General features: G+C 42.2%; 3 long non-coding RNA genes across 3 annotated transcripts in view; 2 read left to right on the top strand and 1 right to left on the bottom strand.

Annotated features, from left to right (window-relative positions):
* Window positions 1-1,520, top strand: part of LOC119713293 (uncharacterized) — a 43,041-nt gene extending 41,521 nt beyond the window's left edge. The window contains exon 3 of the long non-coding RNA XR_005260387.2: window positions 1,051-1,520. This is a non-coding gene — a long non-coding RNA (uncharacterized lncRNA). The remainder of the gene's footprint in view (window positions 1-1,050) is intronic.
* LOC139999134 (uncharacterized) overlaps window positions 1-12,103 on the bottom strand; it is a 68,048-nt gene extending 55,945 nt beyond the window's left edge. Inside the window, exon 1 of the long non-coding RNA XR_011804239.1 lies at window positions 11,810-12,103. This is a non-coding gene — a long non-coding RNA (uncharacterized lncRNA). The remainder of the gene's footprint in view (window positions 1-11,809) is intronic.
* LOC139999135 (uncharacterized) lies at window positions 11,891-18,189 on the top strand. Its single transcript, XR_011804240.1, has 3 exons — window positions 11,891-12,014; window positions 12,451-12,533; window positions 17,049-18,189. It is a non-coding gene; the product is annotated as an uncharacterized lncRNA (long non-coding RNA).
* Window positions 18,190-22,392: the final 4,203 nt, after the last annotated feature.

Genomic DNA, 22,392 nt, shown 5'->3' with positions numbered 1-22,392 from the left:
TATGGGTGGATGAAGTATTAACTAAATACCCCCCTGCCACATTCCCAAAATGCTGACACCCCAAAGTCAAACTTTAAAACATGAAATATGCAAACTTCAAATCTTGTTTAAAATCAGTGTCTCCTTTACACCAAGTCCCAGCCCTCCTTCTTGTCTGTCTGCATTTCTGCTAATGACCAACATCTCTAGCTCCAGGTGTAGGCAAAGAATGGCCACCCTATGCTTCTGTTGGAGGTCTAGAAAGAGCAGCAGTGTTAGAAAGAGAAATGTGAACCTGTGATCTGGCTTAGAGTCTTGGCAATTACACGAGTCCTTTAGTTCATGTACCAAATATGTTTGCTTGTAATTCAATAAGCTGACATAGGATCTTAAGGGACATTAACTCATGTGTTACTGTGATTGATTATAATACTGCTGTTACATTAATGTTTCTTACGTGCTATGCAGTGAGCAAATGTAAGACAGACGTGATCCTTCATGTGAAAAGTTTGCCTTCCAAATAACATATGATAAAGGAGAAAGAGAAGACAGGGTAAGAGTGGGGCAGTTGATCTAAGAACATAGACATAAGGTAATTAATAATGGGCTGGAAACTTGCCCAGTTTGTGTGAGCCATGAATTCAGGCAAGGAAGCTAAGCAGTGCCAGTCACACTAGAGGGGAAAGATGGTGTAATCAGGTGAGAGAAAGCAGTGCCAAATGCACATTACTGCAGCATGGCTCCGCGTGTCTCGCTGCACCAGCTACAAAAATCAGCCATGCATGTGAAGCCTCGTGAACAGCCCTCTCCTACTGCTTGATGAAGCGGTGAGCGTAGCTCTGTTCCTGAGTATAAGCTGGAAACACAGATGAGAATTTTTAGTATGTGGAAAATCTAGAATTAAGATGGTAAAAACAGCAATTTCTTCAAATAAAAAGTTGTTTCATTTTCATATCTTCATTTTTTTCATACACATTTCCAACAAGAAGCGCACACACATGGTACTGCGTCAGGGGTACCTCCTATTTCTTCCTTCAGACAGCTTCAAACCCGTCTCTGTTTCTGTTCCAGGACCTCAGCTGGACACAAGGAGGCACTGTCAGAAGAAAAGCAGCATGGTTTCTGTTGGGCTGGGGGGAGACCCAAACCACCAGTTCCAGTTCCTCTGCCTGCCTTTCCTCCCTGTGATTTCTCTGGCTCTCCACAGCACCGGCAAGGCTGCTTCAGGAAGTCAACCCCCCCACTCCACTCTTCTGTGTCTTGCAGGCAGTTGTGGCTTCAGCTGCTGCAGAACGTGATGACTCTGCAGGTTTCTCCTTCCTGTCCTCAGAGTCTATCAACCTCTCCATCAAGAGGGGCCACTCAAGTCGGTGCAGATGCAGTAGCTACCAGCCAGCCGTGGCTACTGGCTGGCATCAGTCAGAGGAAAGAAGAAGTACACAGGAAGGCCTGCCCAGCTGTGCAATAGCCACAACAAGCCCTTCCTGGAAAAAAAAAAAAAAAAAAAAAAAAAAAAAAAAAAAAAAAACCACGAAGGATTTCAGCCTTTTGAGAAGCCCCAAGGATTTTCCTCCACCTTCCTACAGGTGGAGCGGTTGGGCAGACACTTGCCTGAACCCTCCTCGAGCCCTCCCAGCCCACTAACAGCAGGCTTTCTGTCCAAAACACTCATGTGCAATTAGGCAAAGCAAACTTCAAAGCCGTCTAGCCCACTGACCCAAGATGGGACAACCTAATTAAAAGAATTAGCTACAGTGTCAGCTTTTACCGGGACAGACCTTGCTGGAGGTAGAAAAAAGTCTGAACTGGGTTCTCAAAGCTGTAGGTTAGTCTCCTACCAAGGAGGAACTGAGATCAGGGCTTTGAGAACAGTATTAGTTGAATATCTGACATGTCCATTTTCAACTCACTAAGGTCTGGCATTGATCATTTCTAGTGCTCATAAGATGGTAAAATATCAAAGGAAAGCTCCTTGTGCAATGGATGAATGCCGTCATCGCAGGGAGGGTTCCCCAGGCAGCTGATCCTCAGGCTGTGAGCTAAGCAAGTAGCTCTGCCTATCTGCACCACTCCAAAACGGACACAGCAGCTAGGTCTGGAGGTGGCACAACCCTGTATCTGCCTGTACCTGAAACCAAAGCACGATACGCAAATGAAAGGTGGCTCAGAAACTGCAGACAGCACGGTACTGGTAAACAACAGTGAGTAAATTCCCTTTGTAAGAAGCTGGTAAACTGTATTTTCCAAATGAGAATTGGGTTAACCCCATTTATTTGCTTTGCCTCTTGTATGCCCTGCTGGCAATATTAATTATTAAAGAGGTGTAAGTCCATTCGGAAATAAAAGCCCTAACAATCCATAACAGTCCCATTAATTAACACCCTGAACTTCCTTTGCACTATGCAAGTACACGTTTAGTGCCAGGCACAAAGCCACTAAACCCAGGGAAAGTCTCCAGCATGTGGGCTACTCGAATGCTCACAGATATTGGTGAATTCACAACTTTTTGGTGAGATGGATCAGTATTGTTAACCCCATTTTACAGACAAGGATATTGAGGAAGAGAGAAGGGAAGTGACTCACTGAAAAAAAAACCACCCTGTATTAGAGACAGGAATAGGACTCAGATCTCGTGACTTCCATTCCTGAGCCTTAATCACGATTAGATCGAAGCTGTAGAGCTTCGCTTCGCAAGTTCTGCAGACTGTGAGGGAAGAGAGGAGAAACGAGAGGTGGGAAGGGTGCGGAGCTCCTTTGAGTCAAAACGAAATGCAAGTTTCCTGGAATGGAGCCACCACTAATTTCAATAAATTTACTTAGATCTTGAGCTTTGGGATGGCATGAGCAGCTGTGAGTCATCTTGGCCAGTCAAAGGAATAATTAATTGTTGTGGGCAAATCTCAAAAGGTTTAGGGGGTCAGGTAAGGTAAGCAGTTAAGCTTATCCTTGCCTGCTCTTTTCTGCTCTGCAGACTATGCTGGAGACACTCACCAGAACACTCACCCCATGGTTTCCTTATGCCAGATCTATCCATCTGCTGCACACACTTTCTGCCTCGTCTTATATTTTGATTATAAACTATTCATTGCTGGGATTGTCTCTTTTTAAGAGGTTTTTATAGCACCTGCCATGGCACAGCTCTGATCCATAGAAGGATAAAGCAGTCTCAGACATTCAGCCATCACCCAAATAGTAATAAAGGCTGAAAAGTTTGGCTCCTGAGATTTTTCATGCTTCCTGATTAGAGCAGGAGTGGTTTCCTTGTGGGGCTTTGATAGTTTTGCTCCCAGCACAGCTCACAACCAGGAAGTACAAGAATGCAGAGCAATGATAGCCAGAATTTGCAGAACAGCTCAGCGTGCACGATCAGAAGCAGATTTGCAAAAGAGCTCAGCTCCCATTTAGGCACCAAAATCAGTATCTAGATTTTCAAAAGTGCCAAGCTGGCGGGCTACACAACTCTTTAGCAAATACAGCCCTCGTGGCAGCTTGTGAGCATTTAAGGATCTGGCTCAGCTTTCCAGGCTGAAATGGCACCAGAACAATGTGAAAAGTCTCACCTTGACTCGTTGAGTATTTTAATTTATTTTTCACAATTTTTAGCGCCTCTCAGTGCTGTAGGATGAACCATGTAAGAAAAGTGTTGTCTTCTTTGACAGCTCTTCATTCCAAACAAAAATGCAAGGCTAGGAGTAGAAAGATGCCTTTTCTGCCTGTTGTGCTGCCCTGAAATCTCAGCTTCTCTCTGGCTGCAGTCCTTAGGCAGTGCCTGAGGTTGGTGACTGTACTTGGCACTCCAAGGGTCATACCCAGGCAAAAGAAAATCCCACAGAAAAAAAAAGAGAGCTAGCTCTGTAGTTTCCTCCCTGGTGTCCCTACTTCAGATCTCATCTCTGAGTCAGGGAGGCAAGCAGTATCCTACACGATGGATTGTCACTTAGGGCTCCAGCTTGCTCCTTGAATGGGGCAGGACAGGAAGCTGTAACTGGGCTGCTGACAGCCTGCTCCGGCTCTGTCCCGGCTTCACCTCACAGTAGAGCACTGAGGAACATCTGGCTGTGAGGGTGACCAGGGGGTCCTGTCTCATGCCAAAAGCCATCAAGGCTCCTTGCAAGTATGACAGGCTGTCAGCAGCTGCTTGGTGATCGCTGGCATGTTTGCAAGGCACAACTGTTGGCATTTAATTACAAGGCTGATACCTAATAGCACATCTCCTCTGAGCTGGGCTGGCACTGCGGCGCTAAAGGGAAAGGGGACGGAGGAGAGGAAGGAAGAGAAATCCACACTGCTCTCTGAAATCACCAGAGAGAGTCTGCTGCACAGGGGGAACACCTCAACTACAGGAGATGTTCCTTACAGCTGGATAAGAATTCACTACTGAAAGTTATTTGTGCCCAAAAAATGACAGCATCCTTGAAATTCAAGAAACTTAGTGGCTTGTTAGACTCAGGAGGGGTCCTGACCAACCCTGGCCACATTTCTGAATAGCTTGCCCAGTAAGGTCCCATGGAGCATAGGGTTTCTGGGATGTGTGGTCTGGGGACAGCCTCTCCACAACATCACACTGGTCAGAGAGCCATGAAGCTGGCAATATTATGGCTAGTGGGAACGTTCCCATTGCAGATTTGGCCCAGTTAAGTGTTTTTTGTGCGTCCCTTGCTTCCCATCTGGGCCTGCTGCCTCACTGTGTGGCTGCTCCTTTTCTGTTCCAGAGCAAAGACAAACAGTTGTGCCAAGCTATCGGCGGTTTGAAATGAGTTTGATTTTTCACTGGAGTACAGCAGAGGTACTCCACAGCCCGAGTGGAGCTGGGGAGGTGACGACTAACATACCTGTGGAAGCCCTGAGAACCTCACTGAGAGCCGATAGGCATGCAGGAATTTAAAAGCCCTGAAGCCACGTCTGAACCAGGAACTTCAGAGCACAGACTTTCAGGTTCAGTTTCATTTTGAAACGTCTGTAAAGAAACATTTTGATATTTAAAAACCATTGTAATTTATTTTCCCTTCCATGGGAAATTTCAAATATGTCATTTTTTTTTGCTCTGAAACAGAACCTGTCAACTCCCACCCTCAAATTTTCCAGGAATTTCCCCAATTTTTCAAGTTCTAGGATTGCCCATAAAGACATGCTGACTTTCAACCTTCTCTAGTGCCATTACTCCACAGCCTTTTTTCCAATTATGATTACATTTTAAAGAAAGAGTTTATAATCCCCTGCCAAAAAAAAAAAAAAAAAAAGTGCTTCTTTTAGGTTCCAAGTCTGGAGAAAGGTTCCCTTTTGTTCCTACTAAAGAGATATGTTGCCTGGTGCTGACTGGGAGCGGAGACACTCCTGCATTCCCAGCCCTGACACTAACTGCCCCTGTGGCCCCAGGCTAATCGCTTAAATGCTCTGGCTCAGTCTCCCCATTGGTAAAACAGAGATAATGATACTTACCATCTTCTTCGCAGGGGTGTTGCAGAGAAATAATTAGTTTGTCTCTGTAAAGCACTTTGAAGATAAAAAGCACAATACAATTGATAATAATTATTGCTATGCAGACTGGTTCTCCCCTCCCTAACAACTTACTGATGCAGAAAGGTAAGGAAAGCCCTCAACTGAACCAAGCGTCTCTCCTGGTGTAGCCCCAGTTTCTGCAAAAGTGCATCTCAGCCCAAAACCATAAGCCAGACACCCCCAAATTTTGTAAAAGTCAAATCTGGTTTAGTGACCCTAGCTTTAACTTACCAGAGTTAGATTCATCACTGCTCGGAAAAGAGATTTGTTTTTCACTGTCTCTTTTTCTCCAGTCCCTCGCAGTTTTTAATAGCATTCTGTGCCTTCAAAAGCTTCCACCAGTCCCTGATACCTCTGCCTTTCCCGGCATGGGGCAGCAGCTTATTATACACCAGTTTGTTACAGCCTCTGCTTCAAAGCCCCACAGTTCAAAGGGTCCTAGAAGTGTTGAACAGGTCAGCACTTTAATGCTGATCCACACATCTTTAGAGGGCAGTCACATAGCCCCAGTTTTGTTCCTGGGGGAAACAGAGAACAACTGGTTTGTAGAGTTCCCTTTGGCCTTAAAACTGGCCAAAGAATTGGATGCTCCTGGTGGCAAAGATCAAGCGTCAAGGAACCCTGTAGGGGCTGAGCATGTAGGGCTGTGATGTAGTGAATGAGGGAAAATGTATCTTTATGAGTCACTGACTTGTTCCTAATGGGAGCTGCAGAGGAACAGAGCAAGAAAAAAGGGAGAGGGGAGTAAAAGAGAAAAAAAAAAAAAAAAAAAAAAAGTACCAGAAAGGATAAATCGATCTAAACTAGTTCTTTCCATGCACTTATTTTTCAAGGCATGTGACAGAGTGATGGAACACCTAGAGATCAGCCAAACCAGACCAGAGAAAATGCTACCCCAGATAAACCCCCAGCACAACCTGAGCCACATCCTCTTCTCAGATTTGGGGGGAAAATGTAGATATGGAATATGTGCTAAAATATTTTTCACTTGCACATAGACTTGAACTTCCTGCACACTGGGTCAAAGTCTTCTGCAAAAGGCCCCTCTTTGCTGCGTTTATGGCCCAAGAGGAAGCAAGAAAAAGCAGAAATCATCCTGTTCTGCTGAGATCCTAAAGACTGTTTTCCAGCCAGACAGTTTGAAGAAGTAGTATTTGAGTCACTGGGCATCTCTTTAGGCTGAATCCAAATATTGAAACTAAATGTCAAAACTTCCTTTCTGATATCAGCCAAAGTGGAAGAAGCCATTTTTGCGGTGGGTATTATTTGTTGTCTTCTAAACTGATGTGAATCAGATACGGTATCAAGCCCTGGAAGAGCTTTGCTCTTACCAGCTTTATATGCATATATATATACCAGTTTTAATCAAATGTAACATGCATGAGGGCAGAATTTGCCCTGCAGTATCTAGTTGGGAGATTAATATTAGCAGATTCCTTTGAGTAACAGAAACAGAGACGCTTCAAAGAACAAAACAACACAGAAAGGGGGGGCGGGAGGGGGGGTCTGTCTGCGAGGATTTTACCTGGGGAAGAGCTGTGTGCTGTAGCACATGAATTAAATGCATGACTGAAATATATCACAAACCAACTGCAGGAGAAAACTGCATCATCTCCTGGGTGCAATTTTTTGCAAAGCATCATTTAGCTACAGATGCTCATCGACTGTAGACATCTAGACTGTAGACATCTCTAGACAATACCAAAAAGCCTATTTTGATGGCTTAAGTAGTGTGGGGTCTTGCCTTTGGAAGGGCTGAGTTTCCCACCAGGGGAATGATTCAGGTGAAAGCGAAGTAAATGAAGTTTGGGCTCTCACAGAACAGGCTCCATCCCAGCTGCTACGACTTCAGTCGGTCGTCAGAAAATCCAATGCACAATCAGGACACAGCTCATTTCTTACTTCACTTGTTTTATCTCCTTGTTTCTCGTCCCTGGGGGAAGGGTGTTTCATTCACTGCAGAGCTGGTACAGCACAAGCAAAGAGAGGTCTGCAAAGGGGAGCACTTACATTTCTGAAAGGCTTTTTTCCATTGCCCATCCAGACCCATGTCCGTGCCTGGACACCTGAAATTCTGTTTGCCCAACTGTAGAAAGTGCTGTAAAAACCTTCATTTTTATAAGCACGTAGGGCTACAGGAAGCATAAAAACTGCACAGGTGCCTACTGTAAACAAACATTTCATGTGGGAAGGGGGGATGTTGCATTTAACCTGAACTATGGAAGTATAGTTCTCCTTAGTCTCAGGTGAAACAGTCTGTAAAGCTCTCTCGTCTATAAAGCCTCGTCCTTCTGCTGAGTTTGCCTTAGGCTCAACCATCCTTGCACCTTCAGGAAAATACTCAGAAATATGTTTCCTTGCTTCTTTTTCCAAGGCCTGGGTGGCATGATGTCTTAATGCATCTGCCTGTTTACGTTAGCAAAATGGAAAGCAGCTTTGTTTATGGAAAAGATCTATTTTTGTTTTACTTTTTTTCTCTCAACTAAACTGACTTTTATCCAGGATTGTGTTTTGCTTTGGGAAAAGAAATGTGCTGCAATTCTTAGCCCTAGCTTGAAAGTCAGGTCAAGAGGAAAGGGGGAAATCCTGATCATATTATTTAATTTTGTAGGATTACACTGCAGCCTGGAAATCTAAAAGAGCGGAAGAGTTAATATCCCCCTTGTCTTTGCAACATCTTGTGTCCCTGTGCAATGCTATTTGCTATTCTCTCGTACAAATTTAGACAAGCCAGACCAGAAACAAAATCAGTATTTCCATTTTATGGGCAGGGGGACAAGCGTGTGGAATCCAGGAGAGAAAGAAATTTCCAAAGTCATCGTGCTCCCCTGAGGATAAATCATGTCACTATGTCTTTCAACTTCGCCAGACTTTGATCTTGTAAGAGATCAAACAGGGTCAGGACATGGATGGTAGGTTTTGAATGAAAACCCAGACAGGGCACTGACGTGGGGAGGTGAGGAGCGCAGCACGCAATACTCTCCCTCTGCAGACACTGCCGAGTAGCTGGAGGTATACATGGATACTGATCTGCTGCTGAACGAGGAAGGCTCCCATCCTGACTTGGAAGTCAAACTAAGGTCTGGCCAGTCTTCGTCTTGAAAGTTTGCTGGACAGTTTTGACAAAACTTGATACTTAAGCCTTGGGTTCTAATCTTAGCTGCAGTTCTGACTCACGAGCTGCATTTAGATAATTCTCTGCATCCTCCTCACCAAAATGGAGCTCGTACTCTCCTGTTCTGCAGAATTGTACCGAACTTTTGGATGTGTGGTATTGAGTTGGAGTTTGTCTAAATTATGGCCACCAATTTATGACACGTAACAATTCAAGGTGAAACCTGTATATAATATAAGGATATAATACAAGGATATAACATATCATTAACACTCTGTGACATAGGAAATGGGTTTATCCCTATTTCAATTACGAACATTTAAATGTGTGTGTGTGTTATGGAAAACTGTGGTAGCATTGCCTACTATGAAGGTTGTCTGACTTTCCATAGCAATATATTTGTATACATGTGTGTGTTTGTATAATGCATATATACATAACTGCATTAAACAACAACAACAACAACAACAACTGTGGAAATGCAATGTTATTTTTGATTGCAAAGCAAAGTGCTCAGAAATGAAGGAAATTACACACTTGAGGTGGGCCGTGCAACTTCAGCTCAGCCCCACTGTGCACGTAGCTTTATGACACAGCCATTTAGCATTTAATCACACAGTTTTCATTCAACGTTCTTCCTCTTTCCATTTTCAAAACCTTCTGCAAATCACAGTACTGGATGTGCCCTTCAGAATAATAGCCACAGGAATTTTTAAATACAAACTGTTTAAATGACCTAAATGTAAGAGTTTGCTACTACTCTCCAGTAATAACAGGATACAATAGCCACGGTATGCACTATTAAAAAGGATAATGAACAATGATAATAATCCTTAATAAGTCATAAGAAATAATAAAGTAGGTAATGAGGTGCCAGTTTTCACAGTTAGCTGTGAAATGTTTCTCAAGTTGACACAAGAAAATCCATAGAAGGGGATGAAAATGACCATATCTGTTGATTTACTCTCACTTTTGACGTTTCTTCCTAACATCAGATTTGTGAACTGGAACAACGGAGCTTAACCATGTACTGATACATGTCTGGTGCAGAGAAATCTTTCCAAAAATGCAAAATCAATTGAAGAACAAGGAACAATAAGATATCAGCTAGTTTCTGGCTGGTTTCCCATCTGACACTGTAAAAGCATCCAAGAGTATTTGTTTAATTTGAAATAGAATAGTGAACCGTGCCATTCTGGAACCCCTCCTAGCACATATGCATATACACAGACCCAGCAACAAGCTCCCTGCCCACAGCCATCTGTCGTATGTGCCAACTGGAGTAACCCACTAATATTAGTCAACAAGGAACTCAGTATAGCTTCCTTTTCATATACTGGGCTTCTGTAAGAGATCACAGTCCTTGGGAATGTGCAGCAGGATTCTGGACTGGGGTGCAGTCTATGCAGACAGTCAGTAATATCTAGCATTACCATCACTCAGGGTAACATCCGTACTTCCTACAGCACAGGACAGCTGTGGAATCAACCTGAAAATGACTGACAGACCTTCTCTGGACTGTTTCAGGAGTTTATTTCATTTTGTCTGTCTGTAAGTCCTTTTCAAATCACACATTTATTTTATTTTTTCTTTCAGTTTCCCATCACCACAATGGAAACATTCACTGGAATTTCAAGAGATACCACAGCTCAGTTCCACCATCACATACTTCATTCCCTGTGATTTCATTGTTGGTCAGTCCCTATTTAACACTTCAATGGAGTTTCCTGCCCTTGAAATTCCATAAACTCTTTGGGACAGAGATGATTTTATTACATCACAATATTCAGCATCCAGCACAGCAAGCCCTGAGCACAACTATTGCACTATAATAAAGAAAAAGGCAAAATTACAGTGAAAAACTCTGGCACACAAACAAATCCCTTCTCTTAACTTCTACCTGAAGCAGATGCTGGTGGTATATGTAACGTGTGGGGCTTCCCTGATTTACACCCTTGTAAAAATCAGTATTCAAAGCTCCTTTTCATGTGCAACTTTCATCTAAGTAAAGGGGATACCACATATCAAAGGCAGCTGCACCAGCCACTTTAGATTTATTAGTAAATCCATTGAAAAAACATTTCCAGTGAAATAAATCTCAGCCTGCTGACTTCCTCCTATTCTTTACTTATCCTCTTATTGATTTTTGTCTCGGAGATTTAAACCTCTCAATTTGTTTTATGAGACACTTGTCGAACAGATGACAAGAAAAAAGACAGTGCTGGATATTTTCCTTAGCAGTTTTAAGTAGAAATAAAGAGCATTTCTTTGAAATTAGTCTTGCTCTTGTGACACAGTAGGAAGAATATATCTGACAAGCCCTTTAGAAGGCTTTAGCTCAGTGCACAGAGAAAGCTCACCGGCTGCCACTGACACAGCTTTGTGGCAGCAGTGCCCCAGAAGCTCATTGACAAGTTTGACATGTAAACAAGCTGTTGCTAAAAATATTTAACCTAGGGGACCCTAGCTAGTTCAAGGGGCTAGTAATGGAATACAGATCCTTTCACCTCTAGGCATCTGTTCAAAGCTACAGCATTGACTGAAAGTCATTATCGTCTGATGGCTGTTCTGAGGAATGAGTAGGTGGGCTCCGCTCTGGGTCCTGGGAGCAAATTGTTGCTTTACTGAACTGCTCTGTGAATCTCACCAGAAAGCTGGGGCCAGGTACCTGCTGGTAGCTGGGGCAACTACTCCCCAGATGAAGGTGTCCTCAGCTTCCTCCCCTCAAGCTCCACGCTGAGGATGTGACACCTGGCAGGCAGTCGTGTCCTTGCAACAACCCCCTCCTGAGTTGCTACTGCTGCTGTTCTGGAGGTGAGAGGAGACGGAGCAGCACTTTGTTCCCATCAGCTCCTGCCACCTGCCCCACAACCTAAACCTACCCCAGCCAACGAATGCCAGCACGGTGCTGCTCTGAAACTGAGCTGCCATCTGCAGCCATTTCTAAAGCATCTCACCGATCCTGGCTTTACAGGAAAAGAGGTGACACAGGCTGAAACACTGTTTCCGTCTTGGAGACCATTATTTTGGAGCAGGCAGCAGTGACGGAGCAGCACCCCGGCCTCGGGCCATGGTGAGATCAGGGCAGAGAAGCACTGCCCACCGAGTGCTTCTTCCTCCCCTCAGCTCCACAGGAGCCTGCCCACAGCACAGGGGGAAGCCAGGGAAGGAGAATTTCTATTCCCACACATTTTAAATTGCTGTTATTTCACTTACTTGCCTTTGCGCTGGGCTGTGTGCTCCGAGATGACTCTGTCAGCTTTCCGCCAGTCTGCTACCACAGGAAACAGCTTTCCCCCAACTGTTACTCAGCTTGAGGCCTGGCAGCAGCTTTATGCCTAAAATCAGGTCCTGAAGAGACCCAGAGGCAGGCAACGAGGCACTGCCACTACCACCAGAGACACGGGGCTTCCCCATTTCGGTAACACGCACTAATCCCATGTTGTTTTCCCTCACGCTGTCCTGTGCCATGAGGCAGCCTGGCTCCTCGCCTCAGCACCCAACATGGCGCTGGCAGCAGGCCCAGTCAGAGCCCCCACCCCCCCTCCCCTCACAGCCTCCCCAGAGCAGTAACATCAGGGACAGGGGCTGCATTTCACCTCATGTCACATACTCTATATTAAAATATGTACCTATATATAATATGTGTATGACACAGGTGGGAGAGAGTGCTGCCAGGCTCTGGGATTTGCATGCAATGAGGGCTGTGAGGTTTGGAAGCTCTGTCTTCCTGACAGGCAGAGAAGGCTGTGATAAACTAGGCTTGGAGGGAAGAGCTTGGAGACACTGGGTTAGTTTCTGTTTTCTGGAGAAAAGTCACTTTCCCAGACTGACTGTTTCTGCCCCAATTGCTTCAGGTTGGCAGAGGATAATGGGTGCCCTGATGAGAGGATTGAACACCGTGAAGCAGGCCGCAAGCCACTCCTGAGGTGAATTTAAGGTTGGTGTCCTACTGCACATGGTATCATTACAGGTCCTTCAGCCCCCAAAAGCAGGAGGATTTAAATCCATTATTTTTTTAAAAAATAAATTAATCTGGCACCTCTCCTACTTACTTATTTCGTTGTGAGGCTTTTCAGTTCCCATTTAAGAAGAGACATCTCATCCCAGGAGCTCCAGGGCAAACTCCATCTCCACACACAGAGGAACATGATGTTGCTAGGCAAGGTTGGTGTTAATTTAACTTTGGGAATAGCAGGAACAATAGGACTGGAAGGGGCCTTCTGGTTCATCAAACTAGTCGTCTGTTGTTAGAGGCAACTATGTTATATAATCCCTTATGCAAATGAAGCTAGTGCCATCCTAAAGTCAGCTGTGTTATTTTTGTCCCCCTGCATCCATGGGAAGGCCCTTGGAGAACCTCGCTGCTGAAAGGACATCTCCAGCTGAGGAGCACCTTGCACACTGCGGAGCGTTGCTGTCATTAATCCCAAACTGCACAGCCTGAGATCTCATCCTATTATATTTCATCTTGTCTCTAACGCTCTAAATGCCCAGAATCATAGAGTTCTTCCCCTAGAATACTCTGGCCCTCCACATTTACAGTACTGCCCTTAATTTGTATCACCAGCACAGTCCTACAGCAAGATCATTGATTCTATTTGATACTTTAGCAATCTTAAGGTTTCTTTTCTCCTTGAGAAATTTCAAGTTACATACCAGTAGGATCCTCTCTGATGCAGCTATCACCTCCTTTTTTGGATGGTATGCATTGGGCAGGGCTATCTGACCTGGGTAAATCTATCCATTCCCATACAGTTTTGTTCAAATTCAAGAATGTATCTGCTACTTATGTTCTTCTATCATGTAACTGTAAGGATGATACATCCCATGTTGGCTGAGGGATTTGTGAACTCCTGCCTTCTGGAGAAAATTTGTATGCCACATCTTCCCGTGGCTCTTACTGGGATCTCAGCATAGATTTCCCACATTTATAACCTTCGTTTTCCTTTGATTTAGTTCTGTGAAGAGTTTTGGACAAAATTAGTGTTTACCCTTTCTACAGGATTTATATTCATCCAATCTCTTGGCAGGGCAGGACAGAACAGGAAGAGTGCAAGACCTTAGCCACTTATTGAAGGAAAATCCAGACAGTCTACTGTTTTCTTGTACCCTATGTTGAGTGTGTAGGCATTTTAGAGAAGGAGGAGGGGTCCTGTTACAAAGAGACCTGCTTCCCACCCTCTTTTTTTTCACTTCTTAGAAGGCCTCTTTGGAGGGGACTAATGGCCCTTTGGGACAAGCCCCCTTCTGCCAATAACTGTAGGTCAAAAGTTAAAATGAACAGGGAAGAATGAAAAACGGATAAAATACACTATAAATCTTGACATTCTAATTGAGAACTGTCCAATGCAAACTGCAGTAGTGTGTCTGTTTTACCTCAATGCTCTACAGGAGGCCAGATCCTGCTTTCCTTAATGGCTTGACGTATCCTACTGATTTTTACTGGGACCTCTCATTTGATCAAGACAAGAAAGATTTGGTCTTATACGAAGTCTCCTTGAAAAGACTTGATGTTTGATTGTTAAAACAATTTCTCTTCTGCAGTTAGAGTAGCAGAATGATGTTTTTGATTTCACAATAAAGGTGTGTTCATCTCATCTTTCAGGCAGAACTGACATGACTGTGTATGTATGTGTCTGGGGGCAGAGATTTGCAGGACAAAAAGCTCTGTGGACAAATATAGTTTGTACAGAGAATTTCTTACTGAAGAAAAATTTGCCTGAATATTACATGTCATCTCAGATGCTTTATAGATATTTTTGCTGGCTGAGGTAAATGGGGGAGGATTACACCTATTTTACAGACTGGTGAAATCAGCGCATAAAGAATTTAAATGACTCACCCAAGATTACACAATAACTCAGTAGCAGACCCTAGCAGACGTTTCAGGAGTCTGGAGTCCCTGTGCTTGGAACACTAGCCTAAATTGTCTCCTTGGTCTCATCATCTCTGTCAGACACATCGCTTTCAGACATTTAGAATACATACAGAGTCAAAAATAGAAGAACAGAGCTTGTTTATTCTGCTGCTTATATATTAAACATTAGTTTGCTTTCAGTGAATAGTTTTGTTGTTTACATTTTCATAGGAATTCTAATTATTGAAGCAATTCATTCCAGACTTTTGCTATTCCTTTTCACAAAGGGACATATAGATACTGAAACAAAACTACCACTACTACAAGCAGACCACTGTGGTTCCCATCCTGGCAGCTCAAGAGAACAATCCTGTAACATTAGAATAAAGGAGCTTTTTATTAATACTACACCTTGGAGCTCTTCTCTGAATAGGAAACTTTCCCCAAAAATGTATTTGAAATTACATCCCTACACCCTGAGCTAATTTTTTTCAACCTCGTTAACGTCATGAAATGTATCATGAATATGTCCTTTGAAAACGATGCCAGTCCTGTGTAGCTTATACAGTCTGTATGTGTTGGTGCAAAGAAAATTGCTCCTACTGTATATAATGTGTGTGCCAGAGAAGAGAGAGAGGGTTAAGGAAGGGAAAACATATACTGGAATGTAGTGGCATAACAAATCTATCCCTAATCTTGAAAGCTCCATAGTGCATGAGTAATGAAACTAAAGATGAATTATTACATCTTGCACTCATAATTTACAGGTATGTGTGTATTATCTTACAGCATAAATATTCCATTTATGCTTTGTGATGATGTTTTTCTCCATATAGGAAAATAAAAGTAGTATTAGTCACATGTCCATAGCTTTGTTAGTGGTTGCAAAATGTTTTTCTTTCCAAAAGGAAAGCAGACCGAATAAGGCAATGCTTATATTTAGGCTGTTGTGTTTTTTCTATGTACATTGACACTTTCAAAATCTAGAGACGGTTCTTTTAATTTTAAAGGCTACAACGTCTGCTCCCTTTATTCCTGCCCTTTATCATCTTACACACCATGTTCTTATAGACAAGGGGGGAAAAAAAACATTCCAGTGTCTAATAAATCTGAAATCCATCAGGGGCCGCAAAGCGTTCATTCTCCTTTCTTGGTTCAGATCGTGTTACATTCAGCAGCACAACAAATGCACTTTGTGCACAAATGCCAATGGATTAAGCACTTTCGTTCATTTTTCCAGGGTGGGAACTGAGTCCATTTTTTTAGAGTTTTGAAAATTTATAACAAAGAAAAGAGCTCCACAATTGATTTTCAAGCGAGGAGAAGGAAAATTTGTATTACAATAGTTGTTTCCAAGCAGGACTTTAATATTGTTAAAGGACTTTAAAAAATATTTTATGATACTAGCCTTCCATGGCACACAGTGCTCTACCTTTGGTTTTCTGAGCTAATTTATGAGAATCTCTGTGTGTGCAGATCTCAGTATTCCTTTTTTTTTTTGTTCTTAGACCTTTTGCTGCCTGTTACAGAAAAGTTGCACATGCTGTGCTTTCTGAAATAGGAATTTTACTTTTGTTCTTTCCTGTTGCATTTCCCTAAAATAAAATATTTGGGGGGGCAAAAACAAGTATTACATTACTATTTGTGTAGGGGTATGTATTTTGGGACCAACTTTTTGAGCACATCAGGACCAGTTTTCTAATACGTGATCTCACAGGTATGAGAGATTTTATTTCAAAAGAGCTCAGTTCACGGTTACATACCTAAAAGAGGAGTAGATTAATAGGTGTCGGGCATTTTAATAGTTTCTTTCTGACCCTTGTAGACAGATTTTTTAGAAGAGCTGAGCTCTCAGCAAACTGAGTTCTTCTACATGGTGAACCTTTCTAAAAATAATAGCCCTTCTTTCAAATACCTGCATCTCAGTTCTGCTTTTGTGAAATGAAAGCATTAATAACAAGCTAAATCATTATTAATGAGTTGATCAGCAAATGATAGCTATGAAATGCTTTTAGGTTCATGGATGCTAAATAACATTAAAACAAATAAATAATTTGCTGAAGAAGTCTCCCATGAAGTTTAAAAATGCACATGAAGATAATCTTTCAAAATTTGTTCCACACAAAAAATAAGTTGCATTCATCAAATCCAGGGCAATTTACAAAGTGGATAGTAACCAATATACATGTATATGTTTTTAAGGAAGAAGCAGTAGTTAGCTAATGTAACTAGAGCTTTTTCACATAACACAAGTGTGGAAGTCTTCCAGTGGAAAAAAAAAAAAAAAAAAAAAAAAAAAAAGAAGAGCAGTAGCAAAGAAAAAGCCAAAGGACAGACCCTCAAAGACAGGCTTTCAGATGGGCATGTGCTAATCTAAATGATCTGCTGAACTTGTGTGTACAGACTTGGGGGGGTGGTCTTATATTAATGTGTGAGAATTTTCATATATACCAAAATTAAGCACTTACATGTACACAAATTGGCAGATTTGAAAAGGTCTGCATTGAGTGGCATGCAGATACATGGGACATCTGTAATCAGGACTGGGTCTCAGCAAGGATTCTCTGTTGTATTAACTTTTAGTCTTGTCCTCAGCTTAAAGAGAAGAGAAGGCAGAACAAACACTCCATCATTGGCTTCTGTGAGGGATTAAACAAAGCCAGAATTCAGACCTCTCATAGCAGGTAAGAAAAATAAAGGATGTCTTCCATGTTACTGCTGTCAATCCACTGCTTTCTTCTTTTCATTGTTCCATAAATGGTATTGTCAGATCTGGAAGGATGCAAAAAGGTGTGTTTTTTTTCCTATTATCATTAGGTCTGATATTTTGAGCTTGCAGTGGACTCCTGTGCATTGTAGAAGTGTTTTTTAGTTCCAATCAGTTTTCATCAGGAGTGGCTTATCAAACATGAAAAGCTGTAAATGGTTGCTAGTGTTTCAAAGCAGAAACTGGGCTTTGAAAACAAAACCCAAAAACAAAACCAAAGGCAAAACCAAAAACAAACAAACAAACAAACAAAACACGTTCCTAATGCTGGCATGAAATAATTCCCTGGAAAAGAAAATAAAAATGTTATGGTCCTTAAGAAATCATAGATGGTAACAGTAAGGCAGCAGAGGGAGAAAAGCACTATGCAGAGATATCTTAAGGAAAAAGGTCTGGTGGTCACTCAGTTCTTTGGGTAACCTTCAGTGTTCTGCCAGCAATACCACTGTTTCATTTGTAAGAAGCCATCCATTTCAGCCAAAGAAGGTCTTATTTTAAAGCAGAAGCATCTGTTTAAAGCTGCAGTCCCCAGTTAGTATTTCTTAAGAAACGGTTGAAACTGTCAGCATTTTAGGAAAGCTAGAGGTATTGCAGCCATTTCCTATCAGATGATGTCTCTCTAAGTATGCAGGGTATAGGACTTTTTTGAGCAGATTAGGTTAAATACTAAACCTGACTTCATTAATGCTGGTGGAAACACAGAGCTCAGTATTCTGTGCAAAATTATGTTTTGAAGGAAAACCTCATGTTAACTAAGTCAGAATGTACCAGTTTAGACTGTTAAATTTGATACTGTTTTAACATAACACATTTCAAAACTGAGTCTTATTCTGAAATAAGAAGTAGAAATGTTCCAGTCCTGTAGGAGAAAATTTATAAATGTTGACATTATTGGTGTTCTTTGTTTCTACGCTTTAAATCAATTTGCATCAGAAAACTTTGTGTGGGAAATAAATTGGGAGAACTACTCTCAAGGAACTCAAGGCACATAATTTTTATTTTTATTCAGAATTTTTTTAGATGTGTTATTCTGATTAAATAGTGAATAAAGTAATCACCATATATCTATCATTTACTTTGCTTCGCAGTACAAAACTGCAACAGAAAGCTTAGAAAGTAACAGTGTTGCTTTAGCAGTATTGGCATCCCTGATGATTCTTGTACACTAACAGGGTAATAATAAACAGAAATGCCTTTTGAATTACAAGTTCCATCAGAATCACAGGGGGAAGGTCAGTGTTTTCCAAATCGAGGAAGACAAAACTGGCATGAAAGGAATTATATGTTCAGGCTTCTCAGAGGGGATTAGAAGTGCTTTCCTAATAGCAACTGAAAGGAAGCTGGAATGGTGTCACTGAACATACAGACATTGCCCTGCTTATGTACGTATACACACACAGTCACCACATACAGCAGCTCAAGATGCAAATGTATAAAGTTGCTGCAACGATTGAGGGGGGGTTAAAATACATTTTTTTCATCCTTCATCTCCACATGCTAAATATATAATAAGATACCTTGTTTTCTTGCCCTGTAGACCCACATGACCAAAATGAGGGACATTAGTAAGTGTTAGAAAAAGTATTCAAGTGTGAAATGAATTTCTCAAACATTAATAAGTATTTCTAGAACCTCAGTTTCATAATTTGACAGTTCCACAGTTAATAAATCACAGGAAAAGGAAAGTGTGATAACAGCAGAGCAAAAGGAAGCCTGGATCTATGAAGTGCAACTGAGGGATAAGTGAAAGAAGCATGCCGATGACCCTGAGTTTACTTTTGGGGTTTCTGAGCTTTCACTCAATTAAATTCATTCCTCTCCTCTAAAGACCTATTATATGCCTTTACCTAGGTTCCTAACTGATTTTTCTTGTAATTCAGCTTCTTTGCCAAGTTATTTCCATGATTTAAAGAGCACTGATTAAAAAAAAATAAAAAAATGTAATGCTGAGATGAAAGGAGCATCTACAGTATATTCGAAAGGGTTTTCTAAAGAGGTGGGTTGATTTTAATTAACTTCCTGAATGAAACAATTCAGATCTGGAGCTGGCAATCTCCAATAATCACTCTTTGGCCTCTGGATGAAAAAGGGAGTCAATTACACAAAACAATGCAACAAAAAGGCAGTCAATGGAAGGAAGTAGTTATGTGTATTATGGCAGTATACACATTAAGAGAGGCCCAGCATCTAGAGGCCTAAAATGAGATTAGTCCCCACTGTGGTAGACACTAAATACACATTGGAAGAGACAGCCCCCTACTCCACAGCTTATCTTCTCTGCAAGACTAGTTCCTGTTTATATATTTTGAGCATTTCCCCTAATTCAAACTCTATCTCCACACAAAAAGCTTTAAATTTAACGTGAGTTGCTGTCCCAAGAATACCTCAAACCGCAGCCCCATTTACCCGATGACCATATGCCAGTGTGACCATTCTGTAATATGGACATTGCTTAACCTCACTCACCTGCTCCCGCATCTCTAGTTCTTTCCCTCTATCCCCCCTTTTGCGTGTCCTGAAAAGAGATGATTTAGACCACATTTTCCCTAGGAGGAGTTAATACAGAAACTTGAGGAAGTACCCAAAATCTTCCAGTTGCTGTTGAATGGGAAAGATCAAGGAGAGGAAAAGAGTGGCTGGGAGAGAGAACGGCTTGCCAAAGTTCATGGTGACAGGGTAGCATGCCAATTTTTGTCCAGCCCTTGTCACAACAGAGCCCTGGTCTCTACTGGGACCAAAATCTGCTGCCATAGCTTATGTAAGCCATGGTAATAGGAAGGCTGGCAAGCTTGTGCGAAAAGGGAGCATCAAAGCAACATGAACATGGGAAAAAAGCATTCAGCTGAAAAAATGAAAAATATTCCCAGGCCCTGCCCATCTCTGACAAACATGGTTTCCCATAAAAGGCCCTAGGATTTGATATTTCACTGTAGCAGGCTTTCTGATTCCTGAAACTTTCTGTAAAGTCTGGGAATTCCTAGGTCCTAGTGCTAAATGTAACATATATAAGAGCTATAGCTATTATTTGGCTTTGTTAGATATTGAGGTCACCCATTAGGCATCTGTAGGTTCAGTATGGTATGAGGTTAATAAACTCTGGCTCCTCTGTCCTGTTTTGGCAGAAGGGAGCAGCAGCATTTTCACCCAGGTAAGAGGGAAGCTGGAACAGCTACTAAACGCCACCAAAACCAAGGACAGACAACATGAAAACCAGTTGACTTGAACACAGCGTTCTTACTTTCTGTTGAAAGATGGGGGGTTGTCTCTTTGTTAGGGACAGAGTTAAACATTTTGTGGTTGTTTTTGACTCCTCTGACTGGTGTTCAGAGGGTCTTCCCGTATCCATGTATGCTGCAGGGACAGATCATCCTGTGTCCGCATTGATTTCTTCTCTGTTACAAGTAGAGAGAATCACAAGGAACCTGCATTACCCACACGATGATGGGCTTACCATGCTTGTCTGGTTTCTGCAGGAAACTAGCATAGCCCCAAGAGTTTGAAGCCCTCCTTGTAAAAATCCCTTCAATTCTCCCATTAGAAACTCTGGTTTACCTCCCCCAGATACCACTGTCCTTTAGAACCTGAGTGTTTACTGTTAAAAAAAAAAAAAAAAAAAAAAAAAAAAAGGGGGGGGGGGGAGGATTGATGGCAGCAAATCCAGAGATATAAGCCCAGTTTTCTCCTCTCAGCACTTTACCTTTTCCCCCCTTCTCATACTCTAAAAACCACGGCCCAGAGATATTTGAGTGACCAAAAAAAAGATCTTGGCAGGGTCAAGGATTTTTTTGTCTCTCCTTGGTCTTAATTTTCTATAATTCCTAGTCAGAATTTAATACCATGCTTTGGTCAGCAGTGCTTTAAGGCAGATTTAGTTCAGACCAGCATGACACATCCTCACTTCAGACATATATCTGTTCCACTGCACCTTCAACCTACCCAGCAAAGCTTCTGGGCTTCTCTTGAGCAAAGAATGTAAATCAAGAAACTGCTTGGTGGTTTTCTGCTGCTGGGAGCAAGACAAAACCCTTGTGATGGAATTCAGAGTCTGAACTCTGTCACCTGTCAGTTCCACTTGACATTAATGTGGCAATTCTGGGTTCGGATTTGGTTTGGGAAGACATCCTTAACCAGGTGAGCACATGGGTTTAAAATGTACTTATAAAGGGCTGCCCCAAAGCAATTGCTTTTATTGATATAACTCAAATCAGAGCCTGACCCACTGACTCTCAAGTCCAGAAGACAGTTTCTGCATAGTTTAACCAGCAAGGCAGCCTTTATGATAAGAAAATAGAATTGCCTTTTAAAAGTGAGATTTGCCTTTCCACTCCTAGTGTATTTTTCCCCCTGCCAGCAGAATTAGTGAATATAGATTAAGCAGAAGGGGGTGACAGGAGGAGCAGGGAGGCTGCAGGGTGGTGCTTTAACCAGAATGCTGCGTGCACCACTGCATTCGGAATCGCCCAATCTACGGATTTAGCAAAAGAAATCTGAGACACTTGAAAAATGAATGAAAGTGATCCTGAATGGGAGGAAGAGAGAGAGAAAAGCTTAAAGTAAATAGCTTAAGTCAATCTGTCCAAATGTCACATGTAAGGATGGCTCTGCTCTGCCTAATGACAGGAGAGCAAGAAAGGTGAGGGGGAGGAAGGGACCCTTTTGAAGGGCTGTTGTTCTAATGTACCTGTGTTTATTTTAAAAGCTTTTCAAGGAGGCAGGGAGGGAAGCTACTGTCTCTCAGCGATAAAAGTTGAGTGATTGAAGACACCATTTGTGGGCAATCTGTTCTCTGTCTCTGTAGTGGCCCACAAAGTTCCTGATATGCAGGTAAAGCAAGCTCAGAAGAACGTGGACGATGGGAGAGGACTATGAGAGGACTCTGGGCTTTACTTCTAGTTCTGACCCTGGCTCCATGTGTAGCCAAGTAATGTGAAGCCTCAGTGAAACCACCGATCTGGCAAGTGGTGGCAGTGGTCTGTACTCCTCTCACAAGACAGGGACGACATGAGGTTTAACAAATGTCTGCCACAAAGATTGTTTTCATGGGTGAAAAGGGGAAAAGGCATATGAGATAACTGGCAGTTGAAACAGACCAGGGAGTAGGACTAGACCCTTACTGAAGAAATTCTAATTTCTCTAATGTATCTGTTCTAATTAGGTGTCCTATGTGAACAT

Source organism: Anas platyrhynchos, chromosome 20 (assembly GCF_047663525.1).
Source record: "Anas platyrhynchos isolate ZD024472 breed Pekin duck chromosome 20, IASCAAS_PekinDuck_T2T, whole genome shotgun sequence".
Classification (NCBI taxonomy): Eukaryota; Metazoa; Chordata; class Aves; order Anseriformes; family Anatidae; genus Anas; species Anas platyrhynchos.
This window is presented reverse-complemented; position numbering and strand designations above follow the sequence as displayed.